We start from the raw sequence: 13651 nt of genomic DNA, 5'->3' as shown, positions 1-13651 counted from the left end.
ATAAAATACTTTGATGGACAAGAGAGATAGTACAATGGGTAGAGTATTTTTGCCTTGCCCAGCTGGGTTTGATCCTTGGCACCCCATAATGTCCTCTGAGCATTGCAAGGAATGATCGCCAGCAGTAAGCCACGAGCACTGCTGGGTGTGGCCACACCATAAAAAAAAAACACCTTATAATTCCTGGATTATTTAGTAAGTAAATGAACAGGTTTTCTGAGTTTTTTTTATTGTTTTGGCAAATTATTCAAATCAAAAGAGGAAATCCCGGGAATCTGAGTAATTGTTAATCAGAAACATAGATACCATATTTTCTGGCATATAAGAAGACTTTTGAAACAAAAAAAGTCAACTGAAAATCGGGGGTCGTCTTATACGCCAAGTATATCCCAAAAAGTGTTTCAATATGCGCTAAATGAAAATTATCTGAATATGGGCCGGAGAGATAGCATGGAGGTAAAGCATTTTGCCTTTCATGCAGGAGGTCATCGGTTCGAATCCCGGCGTCCCATATGGTCCCCCATGCCTGCCAGGAGCAATTTCTGAGCCTGGAGCCAGGAATAACCCCTGAGCACTGCCTGGTGTGACCCAAAAACCAAAAAAAAAAAAAAAAAAAAAAAAAAAGAAAAAAGAAAATTATCTGAATATTGCCACAAAATGAATTTTCCAACTCGATCCTGCACCAATCACTGCCAGGCTGCTCAGACCGCCTCTCTAACTCAGCCAATCCAAGCAGGCTTTTGATGCATGCAAATTAGACAATGTTTTGTACTGAATCTACACTGTCAAAAGCCTGCTCAGATTGGCCAGAGTCAGAGAGGAAGTCTATTACTGTATACCCTTTGAATCTTTGCTTGTTGTGATTGGCTCACTGTGGTACATGAGCACAGGAACACATGCAGCACAGGAACGTTCTGTCTGATACAGCGAATATAGGCCTAAACCTATGTTTTAACTGCAAAATTGGGGGGTCGTCTTATACGCCGGCAAATACGGTAACAATCAGAACTTGCCAGGGGCTCCTGAAAGCTGCTGTGGAATTGGTGTGAAACACTTCCATCTCTGGCCAATTTCACAATGGCCAAAAGAAATTAACTGACTTTCAATTTCAAAACCAGCATCTCTTGCAGTAAGGAACAGTTAATTTCTGGTTTCTTCTCCCAAAAGCCTAAGATATGGAAAGGTTTGAACCTTTACTTGCAAACTTTTGTTTTAAGTTTACAGATAAGATGGAGTATGCCTTGAGGGTACAGCCTAGGTGGAGACTGAGCTCTGTCTCTACTAGCCTGCAAACCACCCTTTAAAAATGTGTTTCTCTAGTCTCTATTTCTATAAAACACACACACACACACAAACACACACACACACACACACACACACACACACATACACACCATACAAAACCCCTTCATATGACCATTCAAAAAATATAGTTACTTTGAGGATAATAATCTCCTGGTTTCCAAACTGCTGACCTGTCAATAAAGCTATTTTATGGACTGGCTACCTTGTGTCTGGGTTGATTGATATGGAAGCATGTGTGAAACTGGTCCTCACAGATTGACAGTCTGTGGCTTGTAATTTTTGTTGCAAGTTAAATAAATCTTTTGAGACTGAATCTGATTCTATCTCCAAGTAGGTAGGGACAGAGTTGTGTTGGACTTTAGAATGCTTGTGGGAAAGCCTACTCACACCTTCTAGAAGTAAGTTCAGAAACTCAACAACACAATTCCTTTGTCAAATATTTGTACAGCAAACACCCTCTCCCAATCACTAATTTACCTAACTACCATCGATATTGTCTTCTGGTGGTCACAATCTATATTGTGGCCCTGTTTAAGTGTGTTATTTTTCCTCCACTTCCTCATCTTCCTCCTACTTTTTTTCCTCCTTATTTTCTCATAGTCTTTTACAGATCTCATTTTCATGGGGCCAATTGTTAATTATATTGAATTTCTGTATTGATATTTGTTTCTATTTCATTTATTCTGTTTTTATGATCATTCCTTTGACCAAATTTCTTTTTTTTTTGTTTTGTTTTTGTTTTTTTGTTTGTTTGTTTGTTTTGGGCCACACCCGGCGGTGCTCAGGGGTTACTCCTGGCTGTCTGCTCAGAAAGAGCTCCTGGCAGGCACGGGGGACCATATGGGACACCGGAATTCGAACCAACCACCTAACCACCTTAGATCCTGGATTGGCTGCTTTCAAGGCAAACGCCACTGTGCTATTTCTCTTGGCCCTTGACCAAATTTCTTTGAGTTAAACTTACTATTGTTTTTATAACTTTTAGATACGTATACAAATAATTTTAGTTCTGAATAAAGATAAATAATAATGAAAATTTAAGGCCATAATAATAAATAATAAATAAATAAATTTAAGGCGATAATTTTTACTTGCAACCCACAAGTCTTGTTATAGCATATTTCTATATTTGTAATATTTTTAGAATTTCTTTGATCAATGAGTTGTAGAAAAGTTTTGTATCTATTTCCAATGGATTCAGTTACACAATTTCCAATGGAAGAAACTTGGAAAGAGAGGAAACTAGATAAATTTGGCTCAGTAAGGCTCTTTATTTTCTACACGCAAGAATAAAAGGAATAGTTTGACTTTTAGCAGCTGGGGATTATGAAACCTTAGCCTATATAAGTCACCGTATGTTAAGAAGGGTTGCCTCTGGCATGTCCTTTAGGATTCATGCCAACATACACAGTGCATCGTAAGACTCTTTTGAGGGTGGAGAATTTAGTATGGCAATATGTAGATTACTGGATCATAGTCTAGACTGTGTGTACTGGCCTGGAGCAGTGGGAACAAGTTGTATAGTTTGACATTTCCTGATGAAGTCTCTGACAATTGGTTAAAGACAATTGGCCCATCCTGTCTAGGTGTTCAGTTGGTTCTAGAGGACTCCAATATTGTCCCAATCACTTTCAATTTAAAGTAGAATATCCAAGTCTTGCGAAAAATTCTTGTCAGAAAGTTCTCAGAAAAGCCAACTTCTCTTAGTTTCCAGCCAAGGTGTGTCACTTCAGGGATTCTTGCTATTTTGGGCATAAAAATGGAATAGATAGAAAGGCATATCCAATGAATGCAAACTTTCTCCTTGCAACTCACCTAAAGCCAGCATAAAAATACTATAGAGTATTTGGAATATTTTTGATACCTGAGTGAGGTTCATTATATCATCTGCCAAGTATCTTTGTTCCTCAAAGAATGATACATTAACTTCTTTGTTACTCAAAAGAGCCATTTTAACACCAGGTCAGCTCACACCAAGGGAAAGAGAAGTACCAAGATAAGGGAGAGGTCTTCCAGCCCAGCTGAGTTCTGCCAGCCACATAGTCCCAAAAAACTGAAACAGACAGACCAACAGCAGGGTCTACTTAGGGACGCAGAAGACCCAATTTTAATCCAGGTCAGTGCTCCTCGAAAAAGTATGGTCTCTCTATTTTCTCAGCCAAACATTTGTTTTAGTCAATGAGCCATACCACAAAAAAAATGAAAACCACTACTATACTGCAAAGGTCACAATGGGAAAGCAACACATAATCCCTCACCCTTAGTGAATGAAGACAGTGGTTCTAAAACAAATGTATCAGCCAAATAGCCTCCATGATAATGTCATTACAGAGAAAATATTGAGGACTGTCTTTTTTTTTGGGGGGGGTCACATCAGGCAGCGCTCAGGAGTTACTCCTGGCTCTGTGCAAGAAATCGCTCTTGGCAGGTACAGGGGACCATATGGAATGCCAGGAATTGAACAACCATCTGTCCTAGATCAGCTGCTTGCAAGGCAAATGCCCTACTGCTATGCTATATCTCCAGCCCCAATTTTGAAGATTTTCAAGGTACTCAAAGAAAACACAGAATGGACTACCAATATTTTAAGACAGAAAAGAGAATATGGAAGTAGAAATAAGAAAACTTTAAATAGAAATGTAGAACTGAAAAATTTAGTAAGAGAAATAAAAAAAACTCATTGGAAGGCCTTACCAGAAGAGTAAAAGCTACTGAGGACAGAATCAGTGAGCTCTAAAATGCATAGCATAATATACCTAGACAATAGCAGAAGATGAATTAAAGTTTTAAAATAAATTAGCAGAAGGTGAAAAAAAATCCTCAAAATAAGTGAACAGAGAACAAAAATATTTTAGATATATTCAACAGAATAACATAAGAATCATGGGGTCCTAGAGAACCATTAAGACCCCCCCCCCACTCAAAGAATCAATAGTCAGGGCCTGGAGAAATAGCACAGCGGCGTTTGCCTTGCAAGCAGCCGATCCAGGACCTAAGGTGGTTGGTTCAAATCCCGGTGTCCCATATGGTCCCCAGTGCCCCAGGAGCTCTTTCTGAGCAAACAGCCAGGAGTAACCCCTGAGCACCACCGGGTGTGGCCCAAAAACCAAAAAAAAAAAAAAAAAAAAGAATCAACAGTCAAAAACATCATTGCTGAGAAGTTCCCAGAGCTGAAGAATACATGCACCAACATGATAGACTCTGAAGAATACCAACTTAAAAAGATCTAAATAAAAACATTCCAGGGTACATCCTTGTCACAATGATGAAAACCATAGATATAGAATATTGAAAGCATCAAGATCAAAAATGGAAATTACATATGAAGAATCATCCTTAAGATTTACAGCAGATTTATCTTAAGCAAGCCTAAAGGCTTGAAGATAATAATTGGATATAGTGAAAAAAAAAACTCAATGAAATTAATGCCTCACCAACTACACTTCACCCAGCCAGACTCTCATTCAAGTCTGAAAAAAGGATACACAGATTTACAGATAAACAACTGAAAAACTTTACAGACTCAAAGGGAACTTTAAAAGAAAAACTGAAGGGGCTGCTTTAAGGCAAGACAAACCCCTCGAACACCAAACTTGTACAAAAAGATGGCACAAAATTTCATAACAATACTATCTCTCAGTATCAGTGGACTAAAGGTACCAATTAAGTGACACAGAGTGGCAAGATAGATCAGAAAATGAAATCCAACATTTTGCTGCCTGCAAGAAACACATTTGAATATCAGAGCAAACAGACTCAAAGTCAAAAGTTGGAAGACAATCCTTTAAGCAATTTCCTTATAAAGGCTGTAGAGCCATACTAATATCAGAAGACATAGACTTCATGCTTAAAAAGATTATAAGAGACAGACAGTGTCATTTCTTTATTTTGTTTTGTTTTGGAGACACAACTAGCAGTGATCAGGTGTTACTCCTGGTTCTGTGCTCAGAAATTACTCCTGGCAGGATAAGAGGACCTTAAAGGATGCCGGTAATCGAACTCAGGTTAGCCACATGTAAGACAAATGCTCTACCCACTGTGCTATTGATCCAGCCCCAGAGAGAGTAATTTCTTAATCAGAGGAAGAAATCACACACCTAAACATATTTTTACCCAGTGAGGGGTAAATTTTTATTTTTATTATATATATACATGCACACACACATATATATATATAAATATATAGAGTGCGTGTGTGTATGTATATGGCTCTATGTATATGTATAAAGCTGAACACACATTTTTTTTCCAATCCACATGGGCATTCTCCATGATAGACCACATGCTGGGCCATAAAACATGCCTCCATAAAATCAAGAGGGAACTGTGTTGACTAACTTCTCAGACCATGATTCACTGAAAATATAAGTTGAATTACAAACAGAAATGATGAAATAACTTAAACACTTAGAAATGAAACAGTTCACTATTGAACCAACAGTGTGTTCAGAGTCAAAAACAAAGATTTTTGGAAACAAATGAGAATGATTGCATAAATTATCAGAATTTGTAGGATACAGCAAAAGTGGCATTAGGAGGAAAATGAGGAAAAATTAAAATCAGGAAGGAAGAAATAAATAACTTAATGGCACAGCTTAAGAAATTGGAAAATAGGGCCCTGAGAAATAGCACAGCGGCATTTGCCTTGCAAGCAGCCGATCCAGGAGCTAAGGTGGTTGGTTCAAATCCCGGCATTCCATATGGCCCCCCGTGCCTGCCAGGAGCTATTTCTGAGCAGACAGCCAGGAGTAACCCCTGAGCACCGCCGGTTGTGGCCCCAAAACAAAACAAAACAAAACAAAAGTTAAAAGAAATTGGAAAATAACCAACAAATGAGCCAAAAGCAGGGAGGCAGAAGGGGATAATAAAACTTAGAGCAAAAAGTAATGAACTGGACATCCAAAAAACAATCCAAAAGATCAATAAAAAAAAAAAAAGGAGTTGGTTCTTTGAAAAAAATAAACAAGATCAATGAACCATTAGGAATACTCACAAAGAGAATCCTAATAAACCGAATCAAAAATGAAAGAGGGGATGTCACAACAGATAGATCAGAAATTCAAGGTGTAATCAGAAATACTTTTAGAATCTTTATGCCATAAAACAAGAGAACCGGAAAAAATGGATAAATTCTTGTACTCCTATAACCACCCAAGGTTGAACCTAAATGATGTAGAATACCTGAACAGATTTATCACTATTGAGAAAATTGAAGGGATAATCAAAAGACTTCCAAAAACAGGAACCCAGGCCTAGATGGATTCACTAGTAAATTCTTTCAAACTTTTAAAGATTTATTGTCATTTTATTTTCAGGAAAATCCTTCCACAAAATTGAAGAAACAGAAACACTATTATACAGTTTCTATGTAGCTAACATCACCCTGATGCTAAAGGCAGAAAGAGACACCATAAAAAAATAATATTTGAAGCCAATATCCTAGATGAACACAGATATAAAGAACCTCAACAAAATGCTAGCAAATAGAATCCAATAATTCATCAAGAAGGTCATACATCCTGACAATGTAGGAGTCATTCCAAAGATGTAAGGATGGTTTAACATATACAAGTCATTCAAAATAATGCACCATATTAATGAAACAAAAGAGTCTACTAATAGATACAGGGAAATGCAACACCCGTTTATGGTAAAAGAAATAAAAACTCGCAACAAGATAGGAATTAAAAGGTCCTTCCTCAGTATTATCAAAGCCATTTACCACAAACATTATACTCAATAGGGAAAAACTAAAACCCTTTCTTTTAAGATCTGACACAAGACAAGGTTGCCCCCTCTCACCACTTCTATTCAATGTATTACTGGAAGTATTTGCCAGAGTAATTAGTTAAGAAAAAGATATCAAAGGCATCCAGATAAAAATTGAAGAAGTCAAGCTCTCACTGTTTGTAGATGACATAATACTACACCTAGAAAATCCTAAAGACTACAAAGAGGCTCTAGAAATAATTTGTATATTTGTATAATTTGTATAGTTCTATATATTAAATAGAAGCTATACAATAGATTTGTATAGTTAAGTGACGGGCTACAAAATTAATACACAAAAATCCTTATTTTCTATATACAAATAGTGAAAGAGAAGAGAGATATTAAAAAATATCCCATTCACAATTGTGCCTCAGAAAATCTAGTACCTTGGAATCAACTCAACTAAAGAGGTGAAAGACCTATACAAAGAAAACTACAAAAAACTGCTTCAAGAAACAAGAGTACACAAGGAAATGGAGCCACATCCTCTGTTCATGGATTGGGAGGTTTAACATCATTAAACTGGCAGTACTTCCCAAAGCATTGTACGGATTTAATGCAATCCCTATAAAGATAACCAAGACATTTTTCAAGAAAACAGATCAAACACTTCTAAAATTCATATGAATGAGACATTAAGACCTCACCCAAAAATGCTAAATAAAAAACTTTATTTGAGAAGAAATGTCAAGCTTCTCTTCCTTCAAGCCAAGGGTATTGACTTGCAGGGTCTGAACATTGCATCTCAAACCAGGTGAGTGTAAAACACTTCCAGTTCCCACAAACACAGGAAAGCACAGCAGATATAAGCTTATAAAGGGCCTTCAAAGAGCTTATGGAAGAAAATGTACGTTGCAGCTGGGAACCAGAGGGCTCCATGCTTTATTTTGAGCTTTGAGAAATGTCTTACAGTTTTAGCAATTCACCAACCACAAACAAGCACTCTGCTTCCAAGAAAATACTTAAGAAGCAGAGACTAAAGCGATTATACTTTTGACTTCCACCAGCCTCCACTAGGGTCATGGATTTCACGTCTGGAAAATGTAGCTGATGATTAGTTTTTCTCATTATCTTTAGTGCAGTGACCCCTGCAAATCCCCACCCCTGCCCCACCCCCAATGAATAGTCTCACTTTTACCAGAGAAACAGCAAACCGAAAACTTTCCTTGAAACAGGACAGCTGGGAGGAGGGCGGAGAAAAGAAAAGGGGAAAAAAAAAAAAAAGCTAAAGAGCTGCATCTAAAACTGAGCCTGTGTTTTCTCACTCTTTGTCAAATCATCAACTTAGCACTTGGTTGCAAGCAGATAGGTGTTGGGAGCTGGAAATGTGTTTTTGTAAACTAATAAAATTTAAGTGATTGTCTATCCAGAAATAGCCCAGAGGCATGAAGACTACATTCCTTTGAAATACAAATCCTAAACGTTTTGGAGAAGAGAAACTGAGGCACGATCAAGATACAGAGAAGGGAAGACACTTCAGAAAAGGAGAAGCTACAGAAGAATCTGAGATTAGGAAGAGGCTCTCTGTGATGCAAGGGAGGAGATTATGAGAAAACCATTAACAAGCACAATGCTTTCCTGTGACAACAACCAGATTAAATTTTATGTATGGAAAACTCCAGAAGAAAACGTTTTAAAGGAATTGTATAAAACCTCATTGAAAAAGTCATTTGGGGCTTCCTCTTTATGCCTTTGCTCTCCCTTGCTTGTCTATATTTCTGTTTGCTGGAGAAGCCTGCGTTCTCAATTTTTCCTCCTCTGTATCCTTCTAAGCAAGTTCTGTTCAATTAAAACTATCTTGCTTCATTATTTCACCTCCCCCTGGATTCCTTTTCAGTGAGGAAAAAGTGACAAACCCAGAGGGCCTGTGTGGAGGTGAGGACTGACTTTGCTTTCCCGTGAAAAGCAATTCTTCAATCTGGCCTAGTCCATGTCTCCCTGAGAAATCAGGTTGCAGGAGTCATCTCCCAAACTGTTCAGGACAAGTGAATTCTAGGCATAGCTCAAGGCTGTCAGGATATGAGGCTGAAAGGATGTCCTGGGATTGACAGGATGTCAACATCAATGCTAGGAGGTTGCTTATTCCAACTTATTCAGACTCTACTAGTCCTGACCCAAGAGTTCTGATGTCCAAGGTGGTCGAACACTCTTTTCTCAAGTCTACCTCCCTTGCTCACCGCTTACTTAGTCACCAGCATCAACTTGGTCCCAAGCACTGAGAATTCATAGGACAGAAACTTGTGGGGAATTTCAGTTTTGGAGAATCTGAACTTCTCTCTCTGATAGAGCTTCAGAATAAAATATGTTTACCAGAGAGCACTGAATACATATACCCCGACACAGGGTCTTGAAGAGATACTTGTTTGTGGAGCATATATATATTTGGGTTTAGTTAGGCTTTTGTCTTAAAGAGGCCATGTGCCAGGCAGCACATTTGGGATCCTGGAATGAGAATGGGCCTTTGGTTTTGGTAATAAAGAGTGGGATCTTAGAGAAGGGACTTAGGAGAAACTACAGGTCTTGACAAAACCTTTAGCATTTATATACGTACCTACCTGCAGGTTTGCAGAAAGGCCTTGGCATTGTGTCTGCTTTTTTCTTCTCTCAACAAAAGGATCCATTTAAGACTCTGGGTTATTGCTATTAGCTTGAAGAGAGCTATTACAGGCAGTGTAGTGAACTCAAAGATGCTGTCATGCTGCTGCTGCTCATAACCATAGACATGAACTCAGAGAGTTTCTGGAAAGTGGAGGGACCCTCAATCTCCAAGAGAGAGAATGAGGAGCAGCTGCCTCCAGAGAGAGTTCTGAGAGCTAAGAGAGATGTCCTAGCCATTGCTGTCAGTAGCCTGCTGGAGACAGAGACCAGGTAGGATCACAGATTAAGGTCAGGATCTAGAAGGGATTGGTACCAACAATGCCAATTCTGGAAGAAGATGCCCATAAATAGGAACCCAGAGAGAAACAGAGAGAACAAAAAAGGCTACCAGCTGGAGTTGTTGCTAAAGAGGGCTTTAGATAAGACCTGCTGCTACAGAGCCTTTGAGAAACCCTAAAAGATAAATATAGGCTTCCCTCAATCCCTAAGAGGGCAGGGAAAACTCCAGGACAGATCATTCAGGGGTGTGAGCGCTGACAGTATGGAGTAGGAGAAAACAGAGCCCTAAGACTGAGAGGAAGAAAAGGGCAGCTCTAAATGGGACAGCTAATGTTCATAGCTCCAAAGAAGAACAGCACATTCTGCCCTTACTTCTCTCTCTTCTCCACTGATGTTCTTTGACTGCTTCAACTCCCAGGAAGATCTCATTGTTTCACAAGAGAGATGGAAGGGCCCATGAGCCTACACCATGGCCCATCCACAGACCTGGAGTCTGACACATAAGTTCTTAGCATTGGTAACATTATATCAAAAATGTGCCCACAAATGGATAGATGGATGGGTATGCAATTACAGTATGCACAAACAGGTTTTGGTTTATAAAAAGAAGGAGATTCTGGCATATATCACATCATGGATATCTGGAGGACATTATGCTTAGTGAAATAAGTCAGTTGAAAAGAACAAATATTCTATGATGGCACTTACATGAGGGCCTAGAGAAATTTGATTCATAGATATAGGAAATGGAATGGTAGGGATGTGGAAAAAGAAAAGCAGAGGTCGAGAGAGCATTTCAATTGTATGAGAAAGAATTCTGGAGATGATGTTGTTTTACTTGTAGGGATCTTCTCTATTTCCCAGTAGCAGTGATACTAGATTAGGTCAGTGTAATGACCTTATTTAACATAATTGTACCCTAGATTCATTTGATAAATTTGGGGGAGGGACACACTTTTAGCCTCTAACACCCGAAAAGAAGGGGACAGGGACTCTCCAGAGAAGGTGAATAAAACGAGCACTTCAACCTCTGAACACATCTTTATCCTTAACTGATCATTCCTGCAAGGTCTTTCTCAAGTATCCTTCCCTGCTCTTGCTTAAAACAAATGAACTCACTTGAGTGCAAGGCTATACATAATTATTTTTGTAAAAATACATTTTTGTTTGTTTGTTTGATTTTTGGGCTATACCCAGTAGTGCTCAGGGCTTACACCTGGGAGACACAAGTAATTCTCAAGGATTACTTCTGGCAGAACTTGGGGGAAAATATAGGGTGCTGATGATCAAATTCCAGTTAGCTAACTACAAGGTAGATGTCCTGCCTGCTATACTATCTCGCTAACCCATGTAACATTACCTTTGAAGGTCTTATATTTAGAGTTTCCAGGTTTATCTGCAAATTTGTGGGTTGTTAGAAAATTTACTGCAGGTTCATAGCACTGCTTGATGGCAATTACACTCATTGGGTCACCCTAATTTCATAGCGAACTTCATCTACAATGTTCCCATTGATAGAGCTGGGGTCTCCTATTTTCCAGGTATCCTAAAACTGCTGTGTTTATTTTTCTTACTAACATAGAATTCTAAGGTGAACATGTTTCTCATTTCTCTCTCTCAAACATGTTACACTTTTCTATTTTTGTTTTATCATTTATTTGCAGAGAACTAACTCTGTCATACTTAGAAATATCATCATGATCTTGGGGCTCTGAAACTGACATCTCACATAAACTATGAGCAAAGGTCTGACTTTGTATCCCACATGTGTTTTCTTGTTGTCTTGTTGGACCTGGGTAAACTATTGGTGTCCTGGTTTATCAATCAGGGTAAAATGCTGATTCCTAGGCCACTAATCCATGATTTTCTGTACTCAGGATGCCAGGCAGGTAATCAAGAAAGCTATCCTCTGATCACACAGTGAAACCCATGGAAATTGATTATCAAACAAGAGCCACTTGGCTTTGTCAAAGCTCAGAGCATTGGCCCTGACTCGGAAGAGTAGATTCAGCCTTGCCAGGATTGAGAGTTTGTCAGTCTGTCAAGGATCTGGTTCCACTTCCACAGACTGAAGCACTTACCAGGGTCAGTCAGTCACTGTCTAGCCACATTGTACTAATCACTCACTGTGGCTTTACAGTTGGCTAAATAGAAAGCCATGAGAGTAATAAGCCACTCGACCAATTCACAGTAATAGTGTAACTATTGAAAAAGACCCAAAGTATCTAAAGAAGGGTTAAGCCACATGGCAAACCTAGTTTGATGACTGGTACTCCATGATTTCCCAAATATCACCAGGAGACACAAGCACCACTGAGTGTGTGTGTGTGTGTGTGTGTGTGTGTGTGTGTGTGTGTGTGTGTGTGTCTGGAGGCCCCTGAGCACTTCACCGTGTCCAGACACTATTGTATTCTCAAGCTCTCACATAGAACCAGGTGTCTGGTTTGCTTGGGAGGTCTCAACCCCTAAAAGAGATTTACAATCAACAGAGTGCATGTGTTTTCCAGAATTTTACCAGATGTATTCCACCTATTCCCCCCTACCTTCTTTAAACAAATAAACAGAAAAGATCCCTCAATTGTATCCAACTACCATCATCTGCTGTATAATTACAGTGTCCCAAGATGGAGATAGTATCATTCATTCACTTGGGAAAACACTGAAATAGACAGTAAAACCACTTGGAGAGGCTGTGGGGGCCGCCACGGTTTGACTGGAGTGTGTGGTGCAAGCTCTTACCTGAGGCTTTATAGTAGCATATATCCTTAGAGGTGTGACTCACACATCATATACCTTGGGGAAACCGTTTATATAATTTGCTTATTGGTTGTGGCCATCCCTTTGGTTAATAGAGCAAGAGCTACAGAGAGGATCCTAATATACACAGCAGAGAATAAGCTGCTCTACTATGAACCATCTTGTAATTTCATGCAACCTTGTGAGTTGCCAACTTATTTATGGTCAGATTAGGTCAGACCCATTCTTGGTTTCTCTTGCGACATAGCTAAATCTAACTGTGCTTCTGAAAATCCTACACAGGAGATAGATTTTCAAGCATCTTTAGCAACCAATAAGTGGGTGTCTTAGGGCTAATAACTTTTTTTTTTTTTAGTAAAAGAGCCCTGAAGCATTGGAATTTATAAAGGACATGCACACACATAGTATCATTCAAGGGAGAACTCAAACTCCAAAGCAATTCTTCCCAAGGACACAGCCTTTACACTCACATAGAATTCAGGTCAGGCCATCGGACCCTCAGCCCAGTGGTCTCACAAATTTCTGAGTGGAAATTCCATTTGTTCTTGGGAAAATGGCATCGATAGCCTCTTTTCTAGTCTCTTCTGACTCAGAGCTGCAACAGCTGCTAGCAACTGTTTTGTTTTTCTTTTATTATTTATTTTTGTTTTAGGTGTAAGGTAATTCTTAAAAGGTCAATAGCATCTTTGTTAGTAGAATGATTTAAGGCAAATAATTTGAAACTGATTTTCAATGGTTTTGATTGGTGTGTTGAATGCTGTGTTTAGTGGGAGGGGCACTTCTCTCAGTGTCCTTATGAAAGTGAAGTATCTATTCTAAGAACCTAGCAACATGCCCTACAGCTTTCTCCATTAGAATCCGAAGCCTGAAAGGTTGTTTTTCTTTTGGAGTAAGGCATGTCGATAATCAACTCAACTCCTCCTTTCCCCTTATCTCTTTT

The sequence above is a fragment of the Suncus etruscus genome, chromosome 3 (assembly GCF_024139225.1).
Source record: "Suncus etruscus isolate mSunEtr1 chromosome 3, mSunEtr1.pri.cur, whole genome shotgun sequence".
NCBI classification, from domain to species: domain Eukaryota; kingdom Metazoa; phylum Chordata; class Mammalia; order Eulipotyphla; family Soricidae; genus Suncus; species Suncus etruscus.
This window is presented reverse-complemented; position numbering follows the sequence as displayed.